Source organism: Chelon labrosus (assembly GCF_963514085.1).
Source record: "Chelon labrosus genome assembly, chromosome: 19".
Classification (NCBI taxonomy): Eukaryota; Metazoa; Chordata; class Actinopteri; order Mugiliformes; family Mugilidae; genus Chelon; species Chelon labrosus.
Genome location: NC_140352.1, coordinates 8,097,292 through 8,116,579, shown reverse-complemented (window position 1 = coordinate 8,116,579; position 19,288 = coordinate 8,097,292). Strand labels below are relative to the sequence as shown.

The window sequence follows — 19,288 nt, the reverse complement described above, 5'->3', positions numbered from 1 at the left end:
TAGTTGTTCCTAAAGATTTTTTTTGTTTGTGTCTGTGTCAGGCTGCATCCTGCTGGGGATGACTGCTGCCATCAAGGAGTGTCATTGCTATGGGGTAGGGGGTGCCTGGTCTGGTCTAGGTGGGTGCTACATGTCTAAGTAACATCCACATGAATGAATGCCAGGTCCAAAGGTTTCCCAGCAGAACATTGCATTGTCACAACATGGCCATAATGTTGAGGCTGATCGGTGTAAATCCTAAATAGATGTGGATCTGAGTTGCATATTTACTGGATCTACTTAAACTTGTCTGTAGGTCAATCTACAGACCCCGGATGATGATAACAGGTAACTCCGGACTCAACGGGGAATAGCACTAGTGTATCATAACAAAATATTGGTGAAATGAACGAGTTTCGTGGCACATAACGCGTTATTTAGAGGCTACGTCTCGGAGCCCCAGTCACTCCCACTATATGGATATACGCAGATCCAAAAGTTATATGGGTGAGTAAACGGTCGTATTTTATGCCAGAAATAAGGTCCAAGTTGTAAAAAACAGTAGTTCCCCTTTAAGCAACTACATTTTAGGCACAACGTTTTAATTTTTCTCACCAAAATGCAAATCCAACCAAAGAAGTTTCATATTCTTGGATCCCTTGGACGCGCTAGAAATGGAGCTCGATAACAAGAGTTAAGATGGAAGATTTGACAGAAATAATCAAGGCATTAACATTAGGCCAGAACGATTGTAAAAAAGTAGCTAGGGAAACTTACGCATGTGCTCCCAATCAGTATTAATAAGTATAAGAAAACATTTGTGCAATATTTGCGGAGCCGTGGTTGTTGTATCTGCACATGGCGCGAGTGTAAAGTATGTATCCCTGCTCCAAACTTAGCAAATGTTACAGCTGTGACACGGCGAATGTCAGGCTAATCCGGGAAACAGCTAGCTGTGAGTTGCTCAAACACTTGGAGCAATAAAGATGCAGCACATCTTCGCTGTAGCTTCATCTTAAAGGGGAACTAGTTTCGTGGCAGATAATGCGTTATTTAGAGGCTGCGTTTCGGTGCCCCAGTCACTCCCACTATATGGATATACGCGGATCTAAATATCGTCCGAATGACTCCAAATGACACCAAAGTTATATGGGTGAGTAAACGATCGTATTTTATGCCAGAAATAAGGTCGAAAAATGGCATTTCCCCTTTAGCTTCCCTATAGCTTCATCTTAAGAGCATGTGAATGCACCATTTAAAAAATGGTTTCCAAGTATGCACAAACAACAAGTTTTTTACACTCTGATGCACCTTACGCAGGACAAAACATCCCCTCCACCTCACTCGTCGGACCGTTTCTTTTAGATTTCCTTCAGACTCTACGTTGCCGTGAAAACTTAGACCGTGCCCAAAAAAAACCCAGCAACACCGATACTTGTATCACTCACCGAGAAGAATGCAATCATTGATCTTTGCCCACTTTGTTCGAGATAAACTTACACGCTGACCCGGAGCTTTTGACACGAAAATGTGCAGCTCAAATCACAGCCCATTATTCCGCGCGCCTCCCTGAGGAGCAGCTGACATTTACTCACTCAAATCTATCGCACGTCCTCGCGGCGCCCATTGCTACATCTCTGGCTCTCCTTTTTTTTCATTTTTTTTTGGGAAGGCGGGGAGAAGACTACTAGCTTATATTTGATTACGACGTGACTCGCGGCCGCAGAAGCAGCCAACTTGATGACACCTACGGAGCTCGCGGTGAGGTCAAACCCTTTTCAAAAGCAGAAAACATGACTCCTCTGAGCTCGCGTCCTCCTGCAACGGGCAAATCTGGATATAAACAAAGCACTTAATTGGGTTAAGTAGTTGCATTTACCTAATCTTGGCTGCATTTGGTCGTATCCCAGTAATTATAATATCACTCCACAATGTGCAGGTATACTTGAAGTAAACGCTGGGTGTGGAGAAAGCCTTGATGAAGTGGATGGAGTGCGTGGCTGATCGTGACCGTGATTGGCTAGAACGTGCGTCTTTCTGATCTCTCAGAAAGGTTAAGAATAGTGAGCCTAATTTATGTTTTATTCATTTTACCGAGCAGAAGTTCCCGTTGCTTTTTCCGTCAAAATAACCTGGTCTGCTGATTCAAAGATGTGTAAAAGTGATCTCCAGCCCGCAGGAAAAGTGTAATGAATCAACTCTGATAAGTAGTGTTCAGAAAAAGCGAGCGCGCCGGATGAAGTCAGTAAGTTTCCCTTTGAGAAATTAACTAGTACACAAAGTGGAGATAAAGGAAGAGACGGGATAACGAGGCCTGTTTGCCTATTCAGAGGTTTAGCCGGTGTATTAAAAATCACAGTGTTAAGCTTCCTGACAGATGCTAATGAAGTGATGTTTACATTTTTGATTCGCTGCCTAAACAAAGATAAGACATGCTCTCGGAAAACAGCAAGCCCCGCAATCCAAACACATCCATTGAATCTGTCACCGAAGACATGACAGCTTTCTTCCCTTTCTCTGACAACAATAAGCGACTCATTTCCATATTAATGAGAGAAGAGAAAAGCAAGTGGATGGAGGAGGGAGGGTGGAGGGGTTGTGGTGGGGGGATGGCGTTGAGCACGGAGGGGCGATGTTGCTTCTTGTTGTCTTGGCACCTATTGACAAAGTCTTCAAATAGGTTGTTAATGACCAGCCTAAAACACAGGGAGCGGCCCCGCGCGGTAATCATATCAACACGTTGTGTATGCATATCATGCTGCGCGCTGTCGCCATGCCTCCTGTGGTTGCTCTTGCGTAAATGTTTGGTATTGTTGCCACACACGGATCAGATATGCATGCGTCCGTGCGGGGAACGGGGTGGGGGGGTGGGGGGTGGAACATATTGTACGTGTGTGCACGTGTGCTCGCTCATTCGTAGAGACCACAAACACACAACACTGAACATCTTGTAGAAAAACGAGACATCCTCATCCCACAGGAAGTAGGCCTCAGCGCGCCCAAGGGGTGAATGCAAAATTAGCGGCTCGAGAGTACTTTACTTCTAATCTAAGGGGGATGCAAAACATCTGTCTGATCACGCAGCATTCGCTTCTTGCGACCTTTGAAACAAATCGCTGGTGCCTTAACCTGCGAGTTAATTTTCTCTTGTGCAAAATTTAGGTGTAGGCTTAAACGTAGCTCAAGAGTTTTCATTTAATTCAATCAGGCAGAATATGTTCGGCACCCCTACCGTTCAGACAGATCTACTTTTAGCCATGCTGGGCCGATCACAACCTTTAGGTGTGATGACCTAGGCGTTTCCTTTTATGCTCATATTCTCGGTAAGAATCGTCTACTGACATGCTAACGACGTACAGTAGCTACCTTTTAAAACTGCCAGTCCTTTTCTAAACTGATTCCAAGTTAGACTACTGCTTCTGTCTATTAAACCAACATGGCAACTTGAAATAAGTTCCAGGCTAATTCACATTTACACATTTGCCGGGCGATGCTAGACCAAGGGGTGTCCAATACGCCTCGATACGCGAGCGGGTGTGAGATCGCGAAGGTAGCGCGGGTAGATCGCGTGCCATTGAAAAACATTTTTAGATGTTGGTCTACCATCTATCTGTTGCACCTCCAGAATGAAAAGCAAGACAAACATTCGTCTTCCTTTTTCTTAGATGAGCATATATCCATATAGTGGGAGTGAATGGGGCACCGAAACGCAGCCTCTAATTAACGTATTATCTGCCACGAAACTCGTTCATTTCACCAATATTTTGTTATGATACCCTAGTGCTATTCCCTGTTGAGTCCAGAGTTACCTGTTATCATCATCCGGGGTCCGTAGATTGACCTACTAACCTCTGACCTGGAAGATGTGTGTGGACCCTGTGCGGCTTGTTTACCTGTAATTTGCTACCGCTAGTTTTTTGCAACATGGCTGAATGTTTTTCCGATTCTGAGGTTGTGGACGACGACTTTGTTTATGATGGACGTCCTTAATGTTTTGAGCTAAAATATACGGATGAGGATCTTGTTGAAAGGAGGATGCGGAGGCAGAGAGAGGAACAGCTGGCCAAAGGACAACAAACTGCTGCATGTCCACGAGCAGAAAACAGGTAACTCCAGACTCAACGGGGAATATCACTAGCATATCATAACAAAATATTATACGAGTTTGACGGCAGATAATGTGTTATTTAGAGGCTGCGTTTCGGTGCCCCAGTCACTCCCACTATATGGATATACGCGGATCTAAATATCGTCCGAACGACTCCACATGACACCAAAGTTATATGGGTGAGTTCATGATCGTATTTTATGCCAGAAATAACGTCCAGTTTTAAAAAACGGTAATTCCCCTTTAAGGGGGCGTTTCACCAAGTTCAATTATTTGTCAGCTTGTAAAATTAGTTGCATATTGTCGTCTAAACTTGGAAGGACAGGTCTGGAGTGACATAACCGGTATATCTCATTACGTCTGAAGAAAACAAAATATATATATATATTTTAGTTTTGGCGCACAATCACAGATGTTAGGATACAGCGTTGAAGCTGAAGCTTAGCCGACACCGAAGACTACAGGTCGGCACAGTTCAGTGACTGCTGCCTCATGGAAATCACACAACTAGGGGAAGTACAAACGAATGGATCTGATGACCGAAATGACTAGATCTTGGGCAGGCAAAAAGCTGAGGCCTATGTTCTGAACACCAAACATCATATTCAAAAGCCATTTTTAATTCAAATACACTGCCTGCATGCAGTTTTATCATGAATGCGCTCGCCCCTGTAGAGGACCCGAGACCTGACTGGAAACAAAACCATCTGAAAAAAAAAATCTTTGCTCATAATTTACACGAGGATCCGTTTTGGGGATTCTTTGCATTCTGTGTCAGTTTCTAATTCTGTTAGACATTTATCCTAACACTTGACTCTGAGAGGCATCTCCTAGACACAATCTTCCAGTTCATAGTGCATGTCATTAGCCTCCTAAATTACAAACATCATTAGGAGAATTGATTCAGCTTAGCCTCCTGGGGAGGGGGCGCCTTCAGTCTGCTCTTCCTACGTGGTGAGCTCATTTTGAGCGTGGTGTCAATCCCATTTCACAAGTTCAAGCAGACCCATTGGGGGGAGCGAGCTGTTCCCCCGCCTCTTTATCTCTGCACCGTGAAACCATGCCTCCTCATTAGCAAAAGAGAAGGAAAAAAAAAAAACCCACAAGACATGTGCGCGTATGCAGCCTTCATGCATGTTGAGCGCGATGAAGACAATGCGGCACGCTGACCTCTGCAACTCTTGTGGTGTGATAGCGGCGAACAGGACAGATTTATTCACACACATGAATATTTCTGTGTTTAAATTCTTGGATATTTTGGAATTATTACATTTTGACACACAAATATGAGAAATTAAAGTTTAATAACTTACCAAGAAATAGAGAGAATAGCATTAACTGGCGCATCAAAGCATGAGCGGAGAAAATCACTTCGATAAGTCAGGGCCTGCCGGGTTTCGAGGGGAGTGTCAAGGGAGCACAGCTCATGTGTAAGGGGGAGAATTGACAAACAGAAAAAATGACACGCACAGCATGAGCAAAAAAAAAAAAAATCTAAACAAATTCGCCTCTGGAATTCTAATGCACCATGGTCCTTGTACTCTGGAGCAACCGCTAATTCCAGCCAATGCAAAAAATATATATATAGTGGGGGCGGCTGTGCCTTCAATAATTCATCTGGAGATTGATAGATGTGCGTCTCCGGGGACCGCGGTGTGGATAGCGTGTTGCGCAGCTCTCCCTTCGGAGACTCGCTGTGAACTCCTGCCTGTGAATTCGTGAGTGTATGGAGATCGAGGTCAGGGTTCAGCGTGAGAGGGTCTGATGCCGAGAACCCGCACCTCATCTTCTAATAGCATGGCATAAATCCCTCCGATAGTCAAGACGCCTCGGTGTCCGCCGTGATGCTTTAGGTTGATACAGCGGTAGTTTTGCACGGTGGGCTTGGGGGGCGGCGGCTAATAAGCCTCTTGTCAGTTTGATCAGAATGATGTTTGATGGAGGATATGTAATGCTTTTCATCAATCCCGAGATATTTGAGCTGAAATGAAACAGGTTAAATAGGGCATTCTTTACAAAAATAAAAAATAAAACAAGGACATGAAAAATGCAATAAAGTATTACTGCTGGCTTTGATTTAACTCCCGAAAACAGAGAATATTCTGTGAGCAGCGAGTGGAATGATTTCTGCTTTCTTCTTCTCATACATTACATTAGCTGCTCGCGTTTCTCAACATGTGGAGCGTTTTTGATTGAATAAGAAGGAAGCGATGTAAAGGTCAACCAAATGTTGTTGCCCTCGCATAATAGCCGTGCTTTTCTTTGATCGGGGGCTTCTACTGTGTACACAGGGTAATTGTGATCGCCAATCTTGTTTTTTTTTTTTCCTTCTTTTTGTAAACAACATGGTTCACAATTTTGCCACGGCCATTTTCTGCATAATTATCCCACGGAGGGGTTGTCTTTTAACACTCCACGCCGCCCACCCCCACACGTATGCCGCCGCTCTGACAAGAGGTGGACAATCGTTGATGGACAGATCAATACAGGAGCATATGGAGGCCAGGCAGAACATAGACATGAAAAGTGGAAAATGGGATGTAGATAATTGAACTCACCGAGCGCCCTGACTGGCACTTCTCGCAATCTGCTGCCATTTGCTTGGCCTCACGGAGTGACCACGCAAAGTGCAGAAATGAGACCGAAAATGGAATGCAGGAACGCAGCTGCCGGCGGCTTGAATCCGCGGCCACTCCTCCAAATGTATATCAGACCCAAAACCCTTCATGGATTAATGTAATCACGTGGATCGATGCTTGTCGTTTGCGCAACAAGCCCCCCCCAAAAAAGAAAAATCAATCATGTGATGTCATCACTGACCCCGTGCATTCACAATGCATTGAAGTCACGCGCTTTTCTGCAAAGTCTTGTCAAATCAATCGTGCATGGGTGAGTACAGCACACAGTCAAACTATGCTTAGCGCTAAATTAAATTGTCTGCCCTTACAGAAGCATCGCTCGCAGAATAATCGCCGCAGCGGAATCAAAGGAACTCCTAACATAATCAAGTTGTTGAGATTCTTACAACAGCCTATTCTGTGAAACATTCTCCCTGTGCATGAGCCAAACCTGTAACTACATCTCGGCCTACCCTTACCTTTTATGTGCGTTCCTTCTGCAGCGTCCCACTGCGATCAATTCTAAAGGGAACCATTAATTATACGTACGGTTTAATAGCGTGAAACACAAATATCCCAGGCTCGTATGGGCTTCTATAACATCTAGTAGTATGTTAAATCAGCGCCATAAATTATGTATTCTCTTGACTACAGCACTCTCATAACTCCACGTGCTGACATTATAGCATACCTGTTAAAATGTCTGCTCCGGGTCCAGATATTCAACGCTAAACCTTCCCGCCTTTCCCCCTGTACGATAGAAGTGGGTGGAATTTTGTTTCCTATACTTGTTGCGTGTGACACATGTGCAGTTTTTTTTTTTTTTTTTTCCTGTCATCTGTCTTTGAAGGAAGTCTCCGTCCACCCAAATATCACATCTGGTCCAGTTTTGGACCACACACGGATAATCCGTCCCGGCTCTCAGCCAACGCCGGTGGATAACGAGCAGAATCGGTCAAGAACTGGCTGCTATCTGGGAAATGGCATGTTTTACAGCTGCCCCCCTCCCCCCACCTCCTGCGCATATGTGCGTGCCCAAGTATACTAACGATGAATGAAGGTGCGCAACTTAAACTTCCATTAATTTTTCAGGTCCAAGAGCTAGTCGCTGCAGCAGCTTTATCTTAACATTTCCCTGAAAACCGCGTCTGCCGTCTTTGAAACAATTACAATCGAAAATGAATATTAAACCATTAAGAAATGCAGCATATGGGACTGTGGCGTGCCTGCTTTGATCCCAGAGGGGGGAACAGACCCTTCTCCACGGCAGACATTTTGAAGTGGCAGGGCAGGAAAGACGCATCGGGGATCCTAATGCTAATAGATGCCCGATCCCATTAGGTGCACAAAACCAGGACCCTGGATTTTGTTGTCTTTTTTAATGTCATCATTACACCTTCCCTTCAATTTATGCTACCTTCAAAGTGGGTCGTGTTTACTGTGTTAACAAGAATCGCTTGTGTTGTATTCACAACCTGGCAAGTGGAAATCTTTGGTCAGGTCAGAGTTCACAAGTCGTGTGCACAACTTCCCAGAGTAACATTTGAAAGCAGCACTTAAAGTAAAATAACCAGGGCAATAAAACTCCAAAAATATTAGGTAAATGTTCTCCAGAGCTAAAAGGAGTTGTGTGAAGGTCCAGACACGCTAAACTTACATCACAGATCTACCGGCAATGACGGCCGACTTTTACGTTGCCTCAAGTCGTATGCGTCTGGAACATAAAGTTGCGCTTGAACACGCCGCAAAGCCTACAGCCAACGGCCAGCTGGCACACGTGTGAGAGGAAACAACTCTTCATACCAGCAGGTAGTAGTAGCACGTAGTCGTCATTTAACAGAGGAAAACAGAGGAGCTACTCTTAGCTAGGAGGCTAGAAAGCTAGAAAGAGCTACGAACTAGCTTACAGAGCGGGAGTCTCTTGAATCGTGCTGGCTGTACAGTTTCTAGATGATCTCGGTGTGAAAATATTCACATATTTGAACGTTTCAGACGAGACAAAGATGTAGTACGAGATGAGCCGCTGTCGGGGCCCCTTCGTTTACTTGCGTTTCTGTTCTCTCCGCTAAGCTAACCAGCCAGTGCCCGACTTTCTCCTCAGTGCACCGTTATTCCGAATACTCCGCGTGTCAGATATTTCCAAAAGTATCATCCAGATTGATAGGCTCAGTTCTTTATTTATTTAACCTTTATTTAATTAGGTAAAGAAACAGTTGAGATAAAAACTCATGGTGGCATTTTTTAAAATCAACACTTTTTTTTTTATTACAGGAAGACGGATTGATATGAAAGCTTTGGCACTAGAGATGGGCGAATTCGGCTGAATGTTTTCGTGGGATTTTGGTGAGGTGCCTGTTTAATTTTGAATTTTAAAACTCTCGAGAAAGACAGAAGGAGAAAGAGAGAGAGAAAGAGAGAGAGATGGTCATTCCTGGGGAAGACACCAACACTTCCCATTTGACCACATCGTTTGTGCAAAGCATGTGAGCAGAAGGTGTGTGTGTGTGTGTAAGAGGAAGAAGAGGAGGAGGAGGAAGAGGAGGAGGAGGAGGGGGCTCCTCTTCTTCTTCTTCTTGGTTTATGTCATTGGTTTAAACGACCCAAGACCCCGCCTTGATAAAAAAAAAAAGAGAGTTAGACACAGTGTGACTACAGCCAAAGAGAGAGAGAGAGAGAGAGAGAGAGAGAAGGAGGGAGGGAGAGTGAGAACGAGAGAGAGAGAGAGAGAGAGGGGGAGGAAAAAAATAAAGCAGTGAAACAGTTAGAGAGACACCTACTCGGCGTTCGCGCTCGGCCGTATTTTAATAAAACTAGGACTCGTTTGCGCACGTTGTTCCCGGTGTGCTCCTCTCTCCTCTCCGCCGTCTCTTCCCCCGAAAAAGAAAAAAAAAAAAAACAGAGAAGAGAAGAAGCCGAACGGAGGATTAATAAGGTGGAATCACTCCAAACCTTCACATGAAACATTTGTCCCCGGAGCGGATGATGCTGCCGCCGCCGACGCGCGCCTGAAAGGAAAAAAAAAAAAAAAAAAAAAAGTCCTCAACTTGCAATCATTCATCCAGGTAAGACGGCGTTTTACGCACCGGCGACAGCGATTTAATTCAGTTGTTTGAGGGTTTCGGATGAGAGTTGGGTCCGTGTGTGTGTACGTGTGTGTGTGTGTGTGACCATCCGACTGGCTGCCGTCGGCTTTTCGGGTCCGCATACAGCTCTGGCCATGTGTGTCCACCTTACTGCGCCATGAAGATGGGGGAACGGTACGGGTGGGTTTGTACACACCGGGAGGAGGGGTAGTGGTAGTGGTGCTGCTGGTGCTGGTAGTGGTGGTGGTGGTGGACGTTATTTGTGTCCGCGTTAAAAGCTGCTCTGTCAAACACGGACAGCTTTCGCCCCCCCCCCCCCCCCCCCGTCCCTCCTCCGGTGCTGACATCGTGTCCCTCACCTTTTGCGTTGCAAGGATATTCCTGCAAAGACGCGGGGACTGTATTATTTTTTTGCACGCAGCGGCGAGACCCCGTGCGGAGTATGTGAGAAAAAGAAAATAGGAAGTGCATTAGTTGTGTGTGTGTGTGTGTTTGTGCATGTGCTGGAGTTGTGTACGTTGCTCTTTCCAGCGCTCATAAATCCTCTAATGCCTGATCCGAATGAGTGAGTTTTTTTTTTTTTTTTTGTGGTGTTAAGGCGTCATCCTGTGTAATCTTCAGCTGCTTAGCACTGTGCATCTTACCCAAAAATAAATAAATAAATAAATAAATAAATGAATAAAACACACACACACACACACACACACATTTTCCACATTTTCCCTCCAAGCCGCCACACAATGCCTCTGACCTCTGCTCCGGTGCAATCCCGGACAGCGGCTTTAAAAAAAGGACCACATCATTAGAGGAACTTTTATTTCACGCGCCCGCAAATGATGGTAGAAGTGGATCAGAAACGCCGCCTGCACCTGGTGACATCTGACCCCCCTGGAGAAACGTGCGGCTTCCGTTGTGGAGTTTGCCAGATAAAGCTAGGGGGATAGAAACTGGATTATTTGTTTAAAAAAAAAAAAGTGAAAGTGAAGTGAAACCCTGCCTCATGTTTCCGGGGATGCCCATGATCCCCTGGAGGTTCCAGGATATTTGCCTAAAAAAACACTGCAGGAGAATAATGCTGCCCCCTCCCCCTCTTCCCACTCTTGCACACTTTTTATTATCCTGAATTTATCTTGTTTATTGCCTCTGCGTCTTTTTTTTATTATTTACAATGAGGATTTGGCGCCGTGGCTGACTGTGCGATCCCAAGAAAAACCTGCAAGGAAGGGGCGCCGCTCGTGTTTACGGCCGCTGCTAGGCGCGGGCATGTGTAAGAAGGAGTTGCTAATTGACTCGTGTTAACTTGTTAATTACACTTAGGTAATCTCGCGTATTGCTGCGCTAATAAATTTTGCGGATCAGTCTGAAAAACGCATGTGGTGGCTTAATAAAGAGCCGCCGCTCGTCGTTAAAATCGCCGTTTGTTCTCGTCGGCCGAGATCACATCGCTCCTCGTGGCGCGGCATCTAAAAAAGTAATACAATCAATGTTTTTGATGGCTGCGGGCGAAATAAGAGATGACCTTGGTAAAGGAGCTCTTTGTCTGACTTATGGGTGCCCATGTGCACGTATTGGTCCAGGAAGGGGGTGGGTACCCGGAGGAATATAAGGCCGCTACAGATGTGTGCAGCTCGGACATCTGCTCTGTTGTCGGCCATTGTCAAGGAAGCCGTTAAGATGGTGTGATGGCAGATCGGCTCAACAGGCCTCCCTTGTCAGAGGGTGCCATTAAACGGGTCACAAGTGCAGCAGGGAAGTGGTCATAACGCGGAGCAGTGTTCTTTTCCGTCACGTGTCAGGTACATTCGCAATTACCGGATCAATTCCTCATTCATGGCAAACTTTCCACGCGCAAGTTCTTTTTAATTTTATCTATTCCTTTTTTTTTCTTCTTCTGCACGAACCTGACTCCCACATTGTGAGCGAGTGTTATCATTTAGAAAGGGCGCCGTTGTGTTCCCACGGAGGAAATTGAACGGTTAGTCGACCCCGCGGGGAGCCTGCCCTCGGCCCGTCCTCGCCGGTGTTGCCGAGCAGCGCCCTATCACTCAAGGCAATTGAACGTCTCTGAGGGGACCTCCGTTAGCCCCGTGCAATATTTATCGCCATCCATCATCCCGGGGACTCTCGCTCTCTATGCGGGTGAATAACAGTGGCTGCTAAGTTTTGTGTTTAAAAAGTTCCCCTCGCCGGCGACCATTAGAAGGGATTTATGAGAGCGACCGACCCCCGACTTGGCCCCCCTCCTCCACATGAAGTGGTGTGGAAGTGAGACAGAGCGTGCTCCAGAGCCGCTGAATGTGTCAGGGACAAAATTCTGACTGGTGCTGCACTAGTTGAACATTTTTTTTCCCCCATTTCAAGTTTGTTTAAATAGGTTTTGTTGCCACACAAAAAAACACCCATTGACTTCTTCCAATTTTTGCAAATTGAATATATTTTGGTTTTAGTTGGAACAAGAGCAAACATTAAGCTGGAGGAGCTGTAATTTGGTGCAATTTCCACTCAACTTTACAATATTTGGGATGAGCAATCAATAATGAATAGATAAAATAAGCCCTATCACAAGAGCGTGCACATTTCACACATCACACAGTTTAATTCTGATATTCCGAGATGAGCGATCAATAATTAATAGATAAAATAAGCCCTAAGCAATGTTACAATCAAGTAACATGTGGACATTTCATCCATCACACGGTTCCAATCCAATATTTACAGTGTTATGAAGGCGGCTGAGTGCTCAAACACCTCTCTATCTCCTGTGTAGTTATTTTCTTTGTAGCAAGTCTTTCTTTCGCAGCGTAGACGGGAGCGATAATGATCTAATATTCGCTGTGGTCTTTAATAAGGATCATCTCATGTATGCATACTGTGCTGCCGAGCTGGTAAATCCTCCCTCCTTTGAATGAGCGCATGTTGTGTGGAAATTAGAATATCTGTATGTGCTCGGTACCTCTCGATACAGCCTTTGATCCCGCGGAGATGAGATGGATTCTTTTCTTTCAAGGAGGAAGGGTGGGGGGCTTTCCCGCTCTCTCTCCGTTGTGATGAGTTTGTTTGCCGTAGTTGGGAACAGTCGGGACGGATCCGAAAGCTGGTGAAGCTATAGGGACGGGGGGCCCGTAAACGAACGCTTCTTTTAGGTCAATTTGAATATGTGTTTTTAATTGGTCTCTGCAGGCTGAGACTTCTCTCTCTCTCTTTTTTTCCTGCCTTTCTCCAAAGTGTCTGTATGATGTGACTGCGCTGAGCTGAGGAGCCCGGGAGCAACGGTGTTCATTTGAAGCCCGCTGAACATGCTCATTATCTCCAACCAAAGGCGAGATTGATTTAGCTGAAAGTCGGGGTAATTTTTGAGGTGAGGTCGGGTGGGGTGGGGGGAGGAGAAAGGTAGAGCTGTAAACTGATCAAGAATTCTCGCCACGGATCGCTCTCGGTCAAAGCGAAGAACTTTAAAAAAAAAAAAATGGAGCTGGAGTCTTCTTCACGACTCACGGCGGCAGCAGCAAAAGGTGGCATTACTCAGCCGGAGCTACTCTCTCATGGTTTCAAAACTCCTCTAACCTTTAGAAATGCTATATTGAAAAGATATCTCAAAGAAACAGTTTACTTGTCATTCCCGTTTCTTCTTCGCTTCTCTTTCCTCTCGAGGCATTCTGCATCTTCCTCTTTCTTTCTGCCCGTTGTAAGAAAAAAAAAAAATGTGTACGCGTTAGGGGTGGGAGACTATCAGATTTTTCTGCTGTCATCGCCTACTTCCCCCATTTGCTATAATTTCATTGACAGTAGCAGCAATTGTGTTCTCTGGAGCTGCACGGGGGTAAAGGATAATTAGAGCCGTGGATGTCTTCTTTTATGGTAACGGGGGAGAGCGGAACCCGGTGCCGGCTCTATTCTCAGTACCACACAAAGATCCAGTGATAGGAGATCTACAGTACTCCCTAACACAAACGGATGCGTTTTTATTCTGGCAGGGTCGAACCCCGTGTGGTTTCAGCGTTGCGGAGATAGCATTGGATGTAACCTTGCTTTTACCTTGCGCCCCTCTACCAGGGGAGAGTGAGGAGGCCGTGTAATAAAGTGGAAGTGCATTGTCTTCCAGCCATGTAAAAGGTCAAGTCACGCTTGTACTTTAGCCCCCGTAGGCGATGTCGGAGTCAGTCTTGTTAGGTGCGACGTCGCCGGGCGAAGCGGCAGCGCGGCAATTAGAGTTATTAATTATTTTCTTACAACTTAATACACTTTCGTTTAATGCATATTAATTGATGTGCTCCCGAATCCGCGCTCGCATAATCCACCAAGGATTTCTCAAAGGCAAGCACAAAAGGCTTTTATTATCTTAAGGAGGAAGTGGTCTTTTGGGACGTGAAGTGCCCCTGCTCAATTGTGTATTACATTATGAAACGGACGTAAGTGAAATGAAATTACAACGTATCATCGGCGCGGTGAAGGATCCCATTGAATAGGCAGAGCCATTGTTGTAATGTCAGACTTGTTCCCCTGGATGTGACGGAGGGGGTTTTCATGAAGTCCTCCTGCGAGGGAGTGAAAAGCAGTTTCAAGGTTAAACCGTGTGAAGGCCAAATGTTTGGGGAGGGTGGATTAATTTCATGTCCCATAATGTGATTTGCAATATCTCCTCCTCTCCTGCCCTTGGTTTCGTCGGAGATGTGTGAGGCTGATGAGTGCTGAAGGCAGGGGGGCTGCGGTAACTATCTCCTGCATTTATAAGTGTTTACAGGACTGCTAAATGGAATTATGGGAGATGGTGCATGCTTACAAATGCCCCATCATTCCCGGACCTCGTCTCATTACTGAATACAAATTCGGGGGTTATTCCTCCGGTGCGCAGTCGAGAAAATGAGCTTCTTCTCATACATGCAAGCGCGCACAAACACGGTCACATATATAAAAACCTTGCAAACACATGATGGGCGGCGGTTCCGGAGGGAAAATCAGCATGCACCATTAATTGCAGGGCGGGCTACGAAGAGGGACCGCCATAGTAACGGCGGCGAGATCCCTTGCTGCTCGGTCGGCCTAAGAAGTCTGCTGTGCTCAACACTTTATCGCACAGCATCTGCAGCTTATCCTCGTGTATCTGTGTATCAGCCCAGTTCATGAAGCTGTTGGGTTGCTTTGTTTTGTCGTTGCGCCCTTAACATGCGTCCGTTTGGAAGGTTCACAGCATGTGTGCAGTCGTAGGAAGAGATAAAATCAGTGATTGAGGTCACTGCAGATAGTGAGTGGGTGGGACGTACTCTCTTTTTGTAGGGGCTATCACCAGTAGTAGCATTTCCGCCCATCAATTATAGCAAACCTCACCGCTGACATGCAACACTATTAGCAATTGAAACACGGTACGACCGAAGTCATAAACAATAGTGTTTGCTTAGTCTTAGCGTTTAGTGTCACTTCTCAGATCCAGTCCTCTGCTCTTCTAAGATGCCTGTTGCTAATTAGCATTTCATAAAAAGGACAAAACGCATTCAATTCTACACTGATGAGGCATAACATTATGATCACCTTCCTAATATTGTGTAGGTCTCCCTTGTGCCTCCAAAACAGTTGTGACTCATCAGAGAATAGACATGGGCCTTCTGAGTGTGTCCTGTGGTGTCTGGGGACAGAATGTTGTTAGTGGGGGGCCTTTGGGTCCTATGGGTTGAGGGGAGGGGCCTACAGATACTTGATCAGTTTGGGATCTAGTGAATTTGGAGGCCAGGTCAACACCTTTTGCTGTTTTTCGTATTTTTTTGAGTCGTTCCTAAACCGTTTTTGTACCTGTGTCAGGCTGCATCCTGCTGGGGATGGCTGCTGCCATCAAGGAGTGTTGTTGCTATGGGGTGGGGGTGCCTGGTCTGGTCTAGGTGGGTGGTACACGTCTAAGTAATGTCCACATGAATGCTAGGTCCAAAAGTTTCCCAGCAGAACATTGAATTGTCACAACATGCTCAATGACATTTACTTCTCCTGTCAGTGGTCATAATGTTATGCCTGATCGGTGTCAAATCAACAACAAATTAGCACGAGTTGCAAATGGAAGGGGTAAACCTGTAGCCGCTTATTTTAAAAGAGTAAAGAGAAACCCGGTGCAACAACGTACTGATGAGGTGGAAGACGAGGAAGAGGGCGGCAAGTTCAGTCTTGAAGACCTGATGTTGTCCTCTGCCACAAGTGAGAAAATACACAAGTACAAAGGTTCTGAGGTGGAGTAAGTACACAAGCAGCCACTAGGTATTTTAGGAGGTGATGATGTTGTGTCACGCAAGTACAATCAGTCTCTTTCAGAAGAGCTTTTCCCTTAAATTTACCTTTTTCTTGTAAAGAGGTCCAAGGGTTGAAAGTTTACCACCGTGGGTTGTAAAGTTCTCACACTGTGACGGCTCCTTTGGGCTGTCTGCAGAGTAGTGCTTGCTTTAAACTGCATGTTGCTGTTGTGCCAGAGAAGTGACTACGTCTAGGAACTGAATTTTCCTGCTCTTTTTTTTTTTTTTTTTTTTCTCTCCGTTTGCATGCTTTGTCTGTAACACGGTGGCTGCTATAGTCTTTCATTAAAATCTCATGTTGTTCTCCTGTGAAATTAGCATTTAGAGGGTTGCGTATAATGCCGTTCTGAGCGTTTCTTGCAACATGGATTGTATTCCTTTGTGGACACACACACCGTTGCATCACGAAGCTGTACTTGTTCTTATCCTACTTTTACCTAATCAAGTAGGAGGATTCATTCCATACACGTTCATCTACATGAAGACGTGTTCTGCACATTTGCAATAGGGATCGGATCAAAACATGTATAGTTGAGGCCTTGTCGCTGTTGTCCATATAGACACAGCAAATTCGTGGGTATGTGGACGGTGCACGCGGAAAGTGTAACCAACTCCGATGACCCTACCGCCAAAGAAATACATTTCCTTTGTCCGTGTTGCACTCGGTGCCCTGTGCATCAAATTGCTGTTTTTCTTCCTGCTCGCCGGCAAAAGCTCAATTTATCTGAGCTCAGTATCACCTTTTCTTTCTGAGAGTGAACTCTATTTTTTTGTTTTCAGTTTGCTTCCTCTTCCAGTTCGGCCGTAGTCGAGTGCAGGGTTAGATTTGATCCACCTCTCGACATGCTGCATGTCCTTTGGTCAAAAGCTATTGTTTGCGGGGTAGCCTGCAAAAAAATAAAGTTGTTCTTGGCTCTACTTGTATGGCCAGTGCATTTTAGTATCCGGCAACACACTGTTTAATCAATGCCGTGTATGGAAGCTCAATTACCAGGTACCTTGAAGCGCAGGGCTAAAGTTTGTGTTTTCTTGCCCAGACTTTAGATGTAAGATAAAATTACTGCAGCTGTGAAAACTTTCCAGATATATACAATAGTGCCTCAGCGGTGTGAAAACACCCCATGTGGGGTCTTGGCATTTGAAAATGCCTTCAAACTGGACTTCCTTATTCATTTTTTATCCTCCGCGAGTACCCTATAGCAACTCCAATGCAGCCCTGTTGTGCTGTTGTGTGCCCGAAAGTGCAGTTAGTTAGAAGAATGAAAGGGCCAAGGCTGCACTCTCACACTTTCTTATCTCCCTTCCTCTCTTGTCCTCTTCTGCACGTATCCATCTCCACTCCCACCCCTCCTCCTGCCCCGATGAAGGTCTCGTTGCTTATGTAATGTCTCTAAACATTTGTGCAGCATTAGGGGAAGTCAGGCATGCCAAAACTGTGCAAAACGTCCCTCTGTGCGCCCCATAGAGGTGGGACAGATGGCAACCCTCGTTCCCAGTGTTGTAAACTGCCTGTGACAGGAGAGATGGCACATACACAGCTGAACTAGGGCAAGGATAACTAAGGCTTTACAGACAGTGGTGGACACAGTTGCATGCACACTCATCAGTGAGATGCTTATTATCATAGCCATAAAAGCCACCCCTGTTTGACTCTCACTGCATTGTTTTTGCTGTTAATTACAGCACAGCGTTTATTGATTGTGCATTCCTGGAAAAGTTGATACACACTGTAAATGCACCGTCGCCTCGCTCCCCCCCCACCTGTGATCCCGGGGTTCTGGCTCACCTATAACAAAAGGCTATCAGATTCTCGCATTGGATCATCCATCACGATGTTAAGGAAGGTGACCTGGAGTTGTTTTCTAATTCAGTCGTTAATCACCGCCACAGCGGAGTGTCGGCGGCTTTCACTTTGTTCCCCTTAACAACTCTCTGGGCAGAGTCCATTACTGAGTAAACAGACAGTGAAACACAGAAGAAATGAATGAAGACGCCCAGGCACAGGAGCCCCGGAGGTGAGATCAAATGGCAGGCCCGAGTGATGATGAGGGATGTTTATGGCTGGCACTCTATTAAGAGGAGGCTCTTCCCTGCTGGCTCGTAATGAACATCTACCTTGTGGAATGGTTGTTCTGAAGCTTTTTTTTTTTTTTTTTTTTTGAATTACTGGTCATTTTCATCAAAATGTGCCCTAATTGCTCTCAGCAGCGAGTCGGGGGAGAAGGGCCACTGATGGAGAGAATGAGTTTTAGGGTAACTCGGCAAGGTGACTGGCTTATGGCCGCATTAGCCGCGTTGATTTGAATAAATCTCCGCCGCCGTTTGCCCCTTTTGTGCGTTTAACGGCAGACGGTTATGTCCTTGGAGGATGATATTTTCAGGCCTGAACTCTTCTTCTTGTCTCTGTGTACACGGCAACGCCTCCTCCAGATGTCCCCCACCGCGGGAGGCTGCGAGGCGCATGCGAGAGGCTCGCCGCTAACCACACACAAACACACAAACACACAAACATGCGCGGTCTTCGCTCACCTCTGGGGGCCGGCCACTTTAGCTGACCTGTTACGAAACAGGACTGTATGTGCTGCGGAGCAAAAGCATGATGTTTCTATCAAGACGGGAGTTAAATATTTCTGACAAAGAGGGCAGCGTGTGTGTTGCAGAGAGAGAGAGAGAGAGAGAGAGGGAGAGGAAAAACATCTCGGGAAGGAGAGTGTTTTCGTAAATCACAGACAATGTACCATCTGCACACGGCGGGGTGTATGAGCGACACTGGACTACTGCTGTGAGGAACTATTGCATTGTTATTAAATGGCTGTTGCCTCACTGGCAGCCATATTAAAGCCTCAGATCCTGTGCCTGATGCAAAGCAACGAAGAGGAAAAATTAGAAAGGGGGGAAAAAAAATAAAAAAAACAGGTTTGGCCTTCTGGACGTGTTGACATGATGCACAGTTACGATTGCACAGATTAGCCGATTGCAGCAACACTTCTTTAAAAAGAAAAGGAAAAAAAGTCAGCTTGTTTTTCTCATGTCTTTTTTTACTCCTTTCACCATCTACCTTCCTACCACTACCTCTACATGCTCAGCATCTTGTACACGGTAGGGACTGTGCCGACTAGTCGACTTTACTGCTGTGCCGTGACGCTTTAAGCAGGAAGTCGACTGGTCGCCGATCACGTGACAATAACAACACAGACGCCTCGAGAAGACAGGTGAGGAGCCCAGGGGGTC

General features: G+C 45.7%; 1 protein-coding gene across 1 annotated transcript in view; it reads left to right on the top strand.

The window, feature by feature from the left end:
- The first annotated feature begins 9,412 nt into the window (after positions 1 to 9,412).
- LOC311504136 (C-terminal-binding protein 2) overlaps positions 9,413 to 19,288 on the top strand; it is a 103,320-nt gene continuing 93,444 nt past the window's right edge. The window contains exon 1 of the mRNA XM_084567133.1: positions 9,413 to 9,767. The gene's annotated coding sequence lies outside the window, so the exon portion shown is untranslated. The remainder of the gene's footprint in view (positions 9,768 to 19,288) is intronic.